This window comes from Eleutherodactylus coqui, chromosome 11 (assembly GCF_035609145.1).
Source record: "Eleutherodactylus coqui strain aEleCoq1 chromosome 11, aEleCoq1.hap1, whole genome shotgun sequence".
Lineage (NCBI taxonomy): Eukaryota > Metazoa > Chordata > Amphibia > Anura > Eleutherodactylidae > Eleutherodactylus > Eleutherodactylus coqui.
In genome coordinates, this window is record NC_089847.1 from 120,685,137 (window position 1) to 120,697,265 (window position 12,129).

The window sequence follows — 12,129 nt, forward strand, 5'->3', positions numbered from 1 at the left end:
TCATCATTAAAAAATGTGGGCAGATAACCCTGGGGTTATATCGCAATAGACTTTTGTCACCTTACCCATAGGATAGGTGATAAAAGTCTGCTCAATGAGGGTCTCAGCCCACCGATCGTGAGAATGGGGATCCTGTGCCCCCATATTCTTGTCACTCTGGGTACATTGAACTAATCCGCAATGAAGTCAGATTGAATGTAGTGGTGGTCACACATGCGCCACTGCCATTCCACTCATTCCAATGGGCTGATGGAAGTAACCAAGTAAAAGCACTCGGCTATTTCCGGCAGTCCCATTGACAATGAATACAGCGGAACCGCGCATGCGTGACTACCATTCCATTCAATTTCCTCCTCACTGCTGGCGGTGCAGAGAGCCCGCAATGAGGAGCAGAGGGGACACAGGACCCCTGTTCTTGGGATTAATGGGGGTCTCAGCGGTGAGACCCCCACCCATCAGACTTGAATCACTGGATGGTTGTATAACTTTATTCTGGTACAACCCTTTAATGTAAATGTCCATCTTATATCAGTGGGTTATTCTAAGACCCAGTGTTGTGCTAATGAATCTCTTAAATAGATTGGACTTATATTTTACTGCCATGGAGTTAAAGCAACCCTCTGGTTTCGGAGCGCAATTCTGCGCCAGGGCAGGACGATGAGGGAGTATGACCTGTAGTTGGTCTTCTCAGCCGTCCCTCTGATCAACTAGTTCTAGGTCCTGTTTTGGGGCATCCAAGATGATAGAAACTATCTTCAGAGGATTTGGGGCTCTGTATCAGAAAAACAGCCCTTTAAAGCTACATTAATTAATGAGCTTGAGAGAAGAGGAAAGAATTGGGCAGAACGACCCGAAAGAGGTAACCAGGTGTGGGTGGTGTACCAGTCTGCTGGACCTATAGAGAGGCAAGACCAGGGATCAGATAAGGGGCTGCCGGCCTAGTATGCCGGAGGACCAATGGTCAATTTAATGGATATTACCAGATGAAGAGGAGAAAACAGAAACTAGAACCCGTGCTTCAATAGTTGGTTAGAATGGATAGGAAGCTAATGGTGTGAAAAAACCAATAATGCTTTATTTAAAACCAGCAACCGGTTTTGGGTCCTCTTTTTGGGCATCCAAGATGGCCAAAATGGTCTTCAGGCTTTGTAGAGGATTTGGAGCTCTGGATCAGAAAGATGGCACTCTAAGGCTACATAGGGAATAACTGTATGATCAGTGTAGGTCCAACTACTGGGCCCCCACCAATCTTAAAGGGGTTGTCCCGCGAAAGCAAGTGGGGGTATACACTTCTGTATGGCCATATTAATGCACTTTGTAATGTACATTGTGCATTAATTATGAGCCATACAGAAGTTTTTCACTTACCTGCTCCGTTGCTGGCGTCCTCGTCTCCATGGTGCCGTCTAATTTCAGCGTCTAATCGCCCGATTAGACGCGCTTGCGCAGTCCGGTCTTCTCCCTTCCGAACGGGGCCGCTCGTGCCGGAGAGCTGCTGCTCGTAGCTCCGCCCCATCACGTGTGCCGATTCCAGCCAATCAGGAGGCTGGAATCGGCAATGGAACGCACAGAGCCCACGGCGCACCATGGGAGAAGACCTGCGGTCCACCGTGGGTGAAGATCCCGGCGGCCATCTTCGCAAGGTAAGTAAGAAGTCACCGGAGCGCGGGGATTCGGGTAAGTACTATCCGTTTTTTTTTTTTAAACCCCTGCATCGGGTTTGTCTCGCGCCGAACGGGGGGGCTATTGAAAAAAAAAAAACCCTTTCGGCGCGGGACAACCCCTTTAAGGGCGCGAGTCCTGCCAGCCCCCACATGAGTGAAGCAGAGGATGCACGCTGCCCCTCCATTTATTTCAAAGACATCTTGGCAATTTCCAACGCTTTCATTGAAATGAATGGTGTTTTGGCACACATGCGCGTCCTTTACTCTATTTTCACAAGGACTGTTAGGACCCCCGTTCTTGGGATATCCTGTTGATAGGCCCAAGGTTGTCATGATACCCAGAGGGCAGTCCCACGATCTCATCTGGGGGGCAGAATTGACAGTGACATTTAAAGGGGTAACAACCTCGATCAGAGTTACCCGAAGTTGTGGCTAATGCTAGCAGGTATCTGATACCCGCCGTGTTTCGAGCGGGCCCAGCTCCTAAACCTTCTCTGTTCACAGCACATACAGCAGATGTGTATATACATGCTAAATACACAGGGCATAGGCAGTAAAGATGAATATAGCCTATGTGTGTCGGGAAGGGATTAAGCTTCGCTTTATGTACTATATTTCTATAGTTCTGTTATTTTCGATCTATTAGATCTGACAAATCCAGTTACTTCTGAGAGGTTCACTGCTCAGACTTATCGCCCGATGAGATATCTTTATTATACGTGTTACTAAGGATAGGCATTTGTCTGCCCTAATGAGAAATTGCCCCATTTATCCCCTGTTTTATCACTAGTCTATAGGACTTCTTGTCATCGCTTGATTTTAATGAACTGTTTCTAATCAGGTCATTGACCTTGATCATCCAGTGCCATTTTTAGTTTGTCATTAAGTGAAAGGCGCTCTTGCTATAGAGTAAGACAGCTTACAAGATCCTCTTACACTTGTGGAGTTCTCGCCAAGTCAGGAATTCACTCATCGCTTAGCAAGAAACATGATAAAAACTTTGTACTGCTTATGAACATTCGGAACATTTGTCACTCGCGAGCTCACAAAAAAAAAAGATTTCAGCCTCATCGGCTATTGAGGGGCCCAGTTTTTTTTGACAGCTCCTTCCACCCTCTCTAATGTTGTAAGTCTTGACTGATAGTCAACTATTGACTCATGGAGAGTCCTCGGTAATCCTTATCACTTCATCCAAAGAGTACTTAACCTTAACATGGACTAATTTGAGGGGAATCCTCAAAGCACTCTAGAGTAATTCACCAAGATCCATGCCTTGACCAATCTAAACTTGTGAGGAGTTGTATACTTGTGATGTATAGCGGGGGTGGATTCTTCTCACCTCTGTAGAGCTGCAGTCAATCACCCTCCATGTCGACATAAGGATAATTTGCTAGAATACTGTAAGCATGGTCAGACTGGTCCACTAGATTACGAGATTGGTCCAAGCTCAGATACAATAATGTTCCCCAAAGGTCCAGTAGAAGACAATCTCATTTGCCAGTGACTATGAAGGCAATCAAGTGCCATGAGGGTCTATTTCTTATGTGATGGTTCACATGCCTGAACAATCACTGCATTAGGAACAGCTGACATGTGACATTTTGTGATCAGTATTGCAATTGCCTCATCACAATGTACTCTTAGATAAAATGCTGACCTCTCCTCTGTACAGCAGAAGGCAACATTTGGCAGTCATGGGTAAACATGGTGACTTGATTGACTTTGAGCATGGGCCAATTTTTGGTGCCAGTATTTCTGAAACAGTTGCAATTGTTAGCAGTTCTTGGATCTCCGGATCAAGAGTGTACCAAGACTGGTTTACCATGGACAGACATCCGACAGAAGAACACACAGTGGCAGATCCTAGCATCAAGCATTGGATGGCACATCTGGCATCTTAGCAGTTCAACAGCAGGAAAGTTACACAAATTTCCACAGCGACCAAGCGGCATACCTTGCATCGACTGGGATTCAATAGCTGGAGACCGACAAGGGTGACCCTGATGACCACACATTATCGCCAGTAATGCCTTGCATGGGCCGAGAAAAGATGTCAATGGATCTTAGACACGTGCCAGAAGGTCTCCTGGAGTGATGAGTCCCATTTCCTGCTGAACCAGAGGAATGGCTGAGTTCATAGCTGGCATAAACAGCAAGAAGCCACATCCCATGGATGCACCTTTGGGATTCAGCAAGCTGATGGTGGCAGTGTCATGGTCTGGGGAGTGTTTTCCGAGCATGGCCCAAGACCGTCGGTTATCATACCACAATCCTTGAATGGTAAACACTACAGGGACCTGTTAGCTGACCATCTGCACCCAGGAAGTCTTCCCTAACCATAGTGCTATTGTTCAACAGGACAATGCTCAAGGTAATCAACCTCTGATCACTAGCAATGGGTTAGAGGAACAAGACAATGAATTGTCCACATTGCCTTCTCTCCCTGTGGAAAGGGATAACTTGGAGCTCTGGTAAACCCCTTTAAGAACCCGAAGGTGTAAAGCCCCATTTACATGCAAAGATGATCGCTCAAAATTTGTTCAAAAGATAGCTTGAACGACAGTTTGAGTGATCATTTTGCATAAACTACTAATGGACACTAATGCCCATTAGTAGCTTATTAGCTTCATTTGCATGTAAATAAAGCTCCCTTCACTGTATGCAGATAACAGCAGGTAGTCTGTTATCTGCATACAACTCCATTGTTCTCCTGTGGGACAGCAGCTAAAAACAATGTTGTCAGCGCTCCTGTGGAGAATCACAGAGTGCGGTCCCTGCTATCATTGGCCGGGTGAACAATGGTTTTTAGGCTGAACTAAAAATCATCGTTTGGCCGAAAAGCTAACGATTGTTGCATTTACACGCAACGATTATCACACATAAGACATCGTTTGAACAAATTTGAGCGATAATCATTGTGTGTAAATGGGCCTTAAGTTGAAGCTCTTGGGCCCTGATTCAAAAGCTATACCAAAGGCTACAAGTTACCACATGCTGTTCATAGTACATGTGTCTTATTAGGTGGCAGAGTGGCCACTGGGCACTTTGAAGCACAAGAGACTAGGTGTACTGCAACCTGAACATCCCCTATAGTTACTTCTACAGGGGCAATGACCATTAACGCAGTCGAGTCACATTATTATGACCACCTTCTACTTTTGACGTCAGCAGCACGTAGCCCATGAAGGAAGGGACAAGTGGTGGGCTGGCTTGGTGGGTATATAAGGTGTGCGATAGACTGTCTGCTCACATATCACTCATTGTCATGGGTAAAAAAAAGGCAATTAATCAGAGTTGCAAAAAAGAGATGAATATTGTCTTTCGGGCCAAGGATGGCAACATTTCTCAAACCACACAGTTTGTGAACTGTTCATGTGCTGCTGTAGTGAAAGTGTATCATGAATGGATGAATGGCACCATTGAGAATAACCGACATGGAAACTGCAGAGCGCCATGTGTCATTGATGTGAGAAGTAAATGTCAGCTACGAAGGTGCACGAGGGCCGACCGATACCCTACAGTGGAGCAGCTCACCATGAAAATGAACCAGGAGGCTATCAGACATGTCTAAAACAACCGTTCAGCAAACCCTAGTGCATATGGAGCTACAAAGCAGAATGATCACTATACCTGTGCTAACAAAGGTGCATTGGAATAAAACATTTCAATTTGCACGACAGTATTGGAATGGACCACTGCTGATTGGCAGAGGGTTGCCTTCTCCGGTAAGTCACATTTTCTGCTTCATCGAATGGATGGACATTGGCATCTCAGACGAGAAACATCAGAGAACAAACACTCTGCAGCCATTGCTGGAAGAACACAAGCTGGTGCAGCCATTGCTGGAAGAACACAAGCTGGTGCAGCCATTGCTGGAAGAACACAAGCTGGTGCAGCCATTGCTGGAAGAACACAAGCTGGTGCAGCTATTGCTGGAAGAACACAAGCTGGTGCAGCCATTGCTGGAAGAACACAAGCTGGTGCAGCCATTGCTGGAAGAACACAAGCTGGTGCAGCCATTGCTGGAAGAACACAAGCTGGTGCAGCCATTGCTGGAAGAACACAAGCTGGTGCAGCCATTGCTGGAAGAACACAAGCTGGTGCAGCTATTGCTGGAAGAACACAAGCTGGTGCAGCCATTGCTGGAAGAACACAAGCTGGCGCAGCCATTGCTGGAAGAACACAAGCTGGTGCAGCCATTGCTGGAAGAACACAAGCTGGTGCAGCTATTGCTGGAAGAACACAAGCTGGTGCAGCCATTGCTGGAAGAACACAAGCTGGTGCAGCCATTGCTGGAAGAACACAAGCTGGCGGCGACAGCATTATGGTCTGGGGAATTTTTTTGTGGCATTCTTGGGCCCAATCATCCATGTAGGAGGCACTCTGAACTGATTTGGTTATGAATCCATCTTTGCAGATCACGTAACCCATACATGCTATTTGTCTGCCCTGGGGCAAATTATATCTTTCAGCAAGACAATTGGACATATTACACAGCTAGAAATGTCCAACAGTGGTTGGAAGAACATGACCAAGACTTCCAAGTATTTCTCTGGCCCCCTAATTCCCCAGACTTTAACCCAATGGAGCATCTGTGAGACCACCTTGAACCTCATGTTCACTCTATGGATCCTCCTCCACCTACCCTCCAGCAACAGTGGGATGTACTGCAGTCAGCATGGCTCCAGATACCTGGGACAACCTGCCAGCTCCTTTCTAAGTCACTCCCAGATCATCTAGCTGCTGCTCTGAATATTAGCTGTGGTCATAATGTGACTTGACTCTGTAGTATAGGACCCCTTTCATACATGCCCTGCTCTTCTATTTGTGTTGTGCAGATAACTGTACTCCATCAAATGACTTCCTTTTCATCTTGAAGACATCCTGAAAGTGATTAATAACGTCCTCTTCCTCATCTCCTTGGATCATGACCTAGAACCATCAAGGACAATTAAGATGCTGAGATGGCGGCAAAACCTTTCTCAGTTGGTCTTAAAGAGAACGTCTGATACTCTAAGAAGTCTGTGCGAATCATTAATACCTCTTATTAGCTTAGAATAAACCTTTACAGAAGTAATAAGGCTCCAAGACGACTTCTGGGCGCACATCAGCCAGGATAAAGTTGTAGTTCATTGCAACCATTGCATGACCTTAGTATCTCCTCAGTAGGCATCAGGTGATGATTGCAGGAGTTTCCTCCATGTACCCCATAGGAAAGCATTGAGGTTGTGCAGTGGTTGCGGTCATTTTTTGTTTTCTTAGTGTGACCATTGCATGACCAAATGTTTAGCCAATGGAATAACTCACCCCCTTCTGTGGTTGTCACAGGAGGCGGTGCGTTCTCCTTCAATGGAAGAAGGTGGTGAATTCTCCTTCCATTGAAGGAGATCTCACCACTTCCTCTGGCAACCTTTTCTATTCACTGATCATCCTTACTGTTAGAAAGTCTTTTCTAATATCTAATCTGTGTCTCCTCCCTTTCAGTTTCACTCCATTGCTTCTAGTCTTTCCCTGTGCAAATGAGGATAGGGCAACCACAGGAGGTGGTGAGTTCTTCTATTGGTTAAACATTAATTCTCAGGGTCAAATATTTAAAGAGGACTTCTACTCCCAATATTAAAAATAGCCTTTAAAAAATGATGTCCCCTTAAAGGAGATGTCCCGAGGCAGCAAGTGGGTCTATACACTTCTGTATGGCCATAATAATGCACTTTGTAATGTACATTGTGCATTAATTATGAGCCATACAGAAGTTATAAAAAGTTTTATACTTACCTGCTCCGTTGCTGGCGTCCTCGTCTCCATGGTGCCGACTAATTTTCGCCCTCCGATGGCCAAATTAGCCGCGCTTGCGCAGTCCGGGTCTTCTCCTCTTCTCTATGGGGCTCCGTGTAGCTCCGTGTAGCTCCGCCCCGTCACGTGCCGATTCCAGCCAATCAGGAGGCTGGAATCGGCAATGGACCGCACAGAAGCCCTGCGGTCCATGAAGACAGAGGATCCCGGCGGCCATCTTCAGCAGGTGAGTATGAAGACGCCGGACCGCCGGGATTCAGGTAAGCGCTGTGCGGGTGGTTTTTTTAACCCCTGCATCGGGGTTGTCTCGCGCCGAACGGGGGGGGGGTTTAAAAAAAAAAAAACCCGTTTCGGCGCGGGACATCTCCTTTAAGATTACTATGTGATGAGAGGTAACAGTTCATCATCATCTGACCCGACCCGAGCCCCTGCAGGGACCAGCGTGGCACTCACCTCTCCCGCGGCTCCGGCTCTTTGTTGTGCCAGCGCATGCGCAGAGTGGAGCCAGCCGCCGAGGAGTGACAGAAATAGAGCATGCCGTGATTTGTTTTCTGCACGTGATTTCGCGACAAATCACGGCCGTCTGCCTAGGATTGCGTTTTCATGGTGTATAATGATTAGAATTAAGTGAACTGAAACAGGCAAACCCTGTATTGGGTCAAACTATGCTAAAACTTTTATTTCGTGCAAACCCAAACCTTGGGTGGTTCATCTTGGCCAAACCCACTAAAATTCTTCTTCTATTTTGTCTTCTTCCTTTTAAAAGAAGATGGAAAAAACGAAGAAAAAAATCACAGAAAGAGGACATATCAATTCAAAACAACCACTGCCACCGGCCACACTTACGGATATACCGATACTAAATGCAGGTGTAGAACCATATCCCTCAGCATGCAGACAGCCAGATTGCTATATGGAGGAGCATTTTACAAGTGCAAAATACCGATAAACAACCATTCACACACCTGTCACATGTTGGGAGGGGGGGGGGGCTGCCTAGTGTTATACTTGCACATAGATAAGGTATACAAAGGTTACTAGACCAACTGATTTGTGTGGTGCACCATGTAGGCTTACAACCTATTAATGACGCCACTTATGTTTCAGTTCGGTGGCTTGCCCTGCACCTCAAGACTGAACCAAACTGGTACCCTGGGTTCCCCCAGCATTTAAACCAGATGGCTTGCTGCAAAAATAATGATAAATATGAGGTATCAGTTAGTATTTTGGCCAAAATACGGAAGCCTGCAAACCCATGTCAAGTTCTTGTTCTCTTGCGAGTCCCTACACCTGCCCTTGTATTTTGTATCAGTATATCAGTAAGTATGGCTGTTGACACAGAAAATGAAGAAAAAAAGAATAAAAATAAGGAAAAGAATAAATAAAAAAAGGAACAAAATCTTTTTTCCTTCTATTTCTTCTTTTTTTCTCATTTTTCTTCATTAACTTTGCCTTGAAACAGTTCAAGAGTACTTCAATACACTCATGGGTTACCTATAAGTATCATACAAGGCTTTTATGGCTTAGACAGTGCTATACACAAGTTTCAGGGGTATTGGTGAAATTCTGGTTCAGTTCGAACTAGTTTCCTCCTCCCAGAAAGAGATGTATCCAGGCTTTTATTCCTGGGGGAGACGGATTTGTTTTATGTCCAGCAGTATGGATCCTATGTTGTCCAATTTAGACTCATCAGCCCAAAGAACATGGAGAAGCATCATGGCTATTTTTTTCTCTTTTTGCATACCGAAGCAGAGGATTGACGGTGTCCATCTTGGGTAACAGTGCTTTGCACATTGCTACTCTTCAATGATTCCCATTTTTCCTAGTCATAAACATGGACTTTAGCTTAAAGCAGCTATGCCAAAATCATCTTATAGAATAGGTGATAGAAGTCTGATCGGTGGGGAAAGTCTGATCTTTCTGGAGGATCCCATATATGGGGGTCTTACTGCTGAGAATGGGGTTCCCATGTCTTCCACTCTTCTGGCTCACTGCACCCCCCATAGTAAGGAGAGGGTGGAACAGAGCATCAGCCGTGCATGCATGATGCTACCCAATTCGCCTTCAATGGGACTGCCAAAGATAACCAGACATTTGTACTTGGCTCCACTAAAATAAATGGAAGGGCATGGCACATGTATGACCACCACTCTATTCAGTCTCCACATCACTACAAGTGGGTACAGTGAGCCCACAGTGATAAGAAGTGGGAGTCAGATTCTCAGATCAGTGGGGGTCTCAGCAGTGAAACCCCCACTAATCAGAATTTTATCACCTATCTTGTGGTTAGGTGATAATAGTCGATTTTGGTACACCTCCATTTAAAGGGGTTGTCCGGCCATAAACATCATATCTCATTACTTCTGTTTGCACATTTCCATGCACTTTGTAATGTACATTGTGCATGGAAAATGTTGCAAAAAGAAGTTATTCACTTACCTTTAGTGATGCCCCCCCCCCTGTGTTGCCCCTCGGTCATCCCAGGTTACGACAAGCGGGAACGCGTCTCTTCCCCTCCGCGCATGTGCAGTCCTTCGTTCTTCCGCCGGGACCGCGCTCTTTCCCTAATCATTGCAGGGGACGCGCGCCGCCGTTCGGCGCATGCGCAGTACACTCACTTCCTGGTTTCATATACCAGAGCGGAGTGAGTGACTGCCTGCCGCTGCTGCTTGGAGAAGAGCCAAGGAGACACCATCGGGACTTGAAAAGTATGTGGAAGGGGAGAAGGGGAGAAATGTTGGAAATGTTGGAGAGGAGGAGTTGGAGGGGTGGAGAGGGAGAGATGGATGGATGGATGTGTGCAGGGGGGGGGGTGCAGTGATGTGTGTGTGTGTTCGTGGTGTCTGGAGACCTGGCTGGGGGGGGGGTGGAGAGGGAGAGATGGATGGATGGATGTGTGCAGGGGGGGGGTGCAGTGATGTGTGTGTGTTCGTGGTGTCTGGAGACCCGGCTGTCAGAAGTGCCGGGGGAAGGGGGGGGGTGGAGAGGGAGAGATGGATGGATGTGTGCAAGGGGGGGGGGGGTGCAGTGATGTGTGTGTGTGTGCAGGGACCCGGCTGACAGAAGTGGGGGGGTCGCTGTGGGAGGGGCACTATGAGGGCATGTGTGTGTGTAGGGAAATGTTTTGTTTTACTTTACTTTTAGCAGGGGGCGGGGCCTGGGCGGGGAGAGACTGTAAAGCAGTTCAATAGAGGTGGGCGTGTCGTGGGCGGGGCTAGGACGTGAGCTGAGGGAAATCCTGCCTTTTCATGTCTCTTACTACCATCGAGAGCGCGCACACAGAAGAGGGAGAGCGCAGAGCATTGTGGAAAGGCAGCACAGAGGCGCCATCTTTGAAAGCTGCAGTGAAGATCAGAATCTAAGGTAAGAAACTGACATTGCAGCTGATCTGCCGGCCGGTTTGAGCCCCTGTATGCTGTCTGTTACTATCCTTACTGAAAGGAAAGCAGCAGCATTATAAAAATTTTTACCCTGTGTGGCCGGACAACCCCTTTAAGCATCAGCCTGCTATGGGCCATTCTTGCTGACTGGTGATCTACATGGCACGTCCAGTTCCTCTTGAAGGTAATAAAAGCTGATTTTGGTACAGCCCTTTAAGCTGAAGAGTCTTGTGGTTCTTCTACCCGGTTTCCCTGAAAATAAGACCTACCCTGAAAATAAGACATAGCATGATTTTCCCGAATTTCTGAGGATGCAAAATGATTTTTCAGGCTTTTTGAGGATGCTTGAAATATAAGCCCTACTCCAAAATTAAGCCCTACTAACAGTTAATTAAAAAAGTCAATTTAAATAGTGTCTAGGCAGCTATACATGTAAAAAAGTTAAACCTTTTTGAACAAAAATTAATATAAGACACTGTCTTATTTTCGGGGAAACACGGTAGGGTGCCTTTTGACTTCATGCTTTTGACTTGACCACTTCTAAGAAGATTCGACGTTGTTTCAAGTCTTCGCAGTTTGGAGTTAATAGTTTAGTGGAAGTTTTGAAGTCCCTTGGAAAATGACTTCATTGGCTATACAGGTGTAACATGACCAGGTGCCGCTTCGCCCAGACTGCAGCGCGCTACACAAGGAAAAGCAGAAATCCAGGAATTCATTAAATCATTCACATCAGTGTCACTGAATTCTATGTAGCCCCTTAACACCACAGGATGTAAGGTTATGTAAGCAATAAGGCATTACAGTACAAAAGTACCTGCCAGGCAGTATCAGCAATCAGAGCGTTTATGATTCAAATCCCCTACAGGGACATAAAAAAATGCAAAAAAATGATATAAATAAAGTAAAAAAACACTAAAAAAAACAAAAAATCATATTTGGTATCATTATATCCATAATGACCTGTTCAATAAATTGAACACACTATTTATCCTGCACGGCAAAAACTGTAAAAGAAAAACCTAAAAAACTTATTTTCCTTGTTTTGTTCATTTTGCCTTCCAAAAAAAATGCAATAAAATTGATCAAAAAAGCCCCAAAATGGTAACAAAAAAAACTACAGCTCATCATGCAAGAAACAAGCTCTCACAAAGCCCAGTCCATTGAAGCATAAGACACTTATGGGACTTTGAATGCAAAGATGTAAAAAACAAAATGATTTCTAAAAAAGAGGGTTTTTATTGTGCAAAAGTGGAAAAACCTTAAAAAAAAGTTTTGGAAAATAAAAAAAGTTA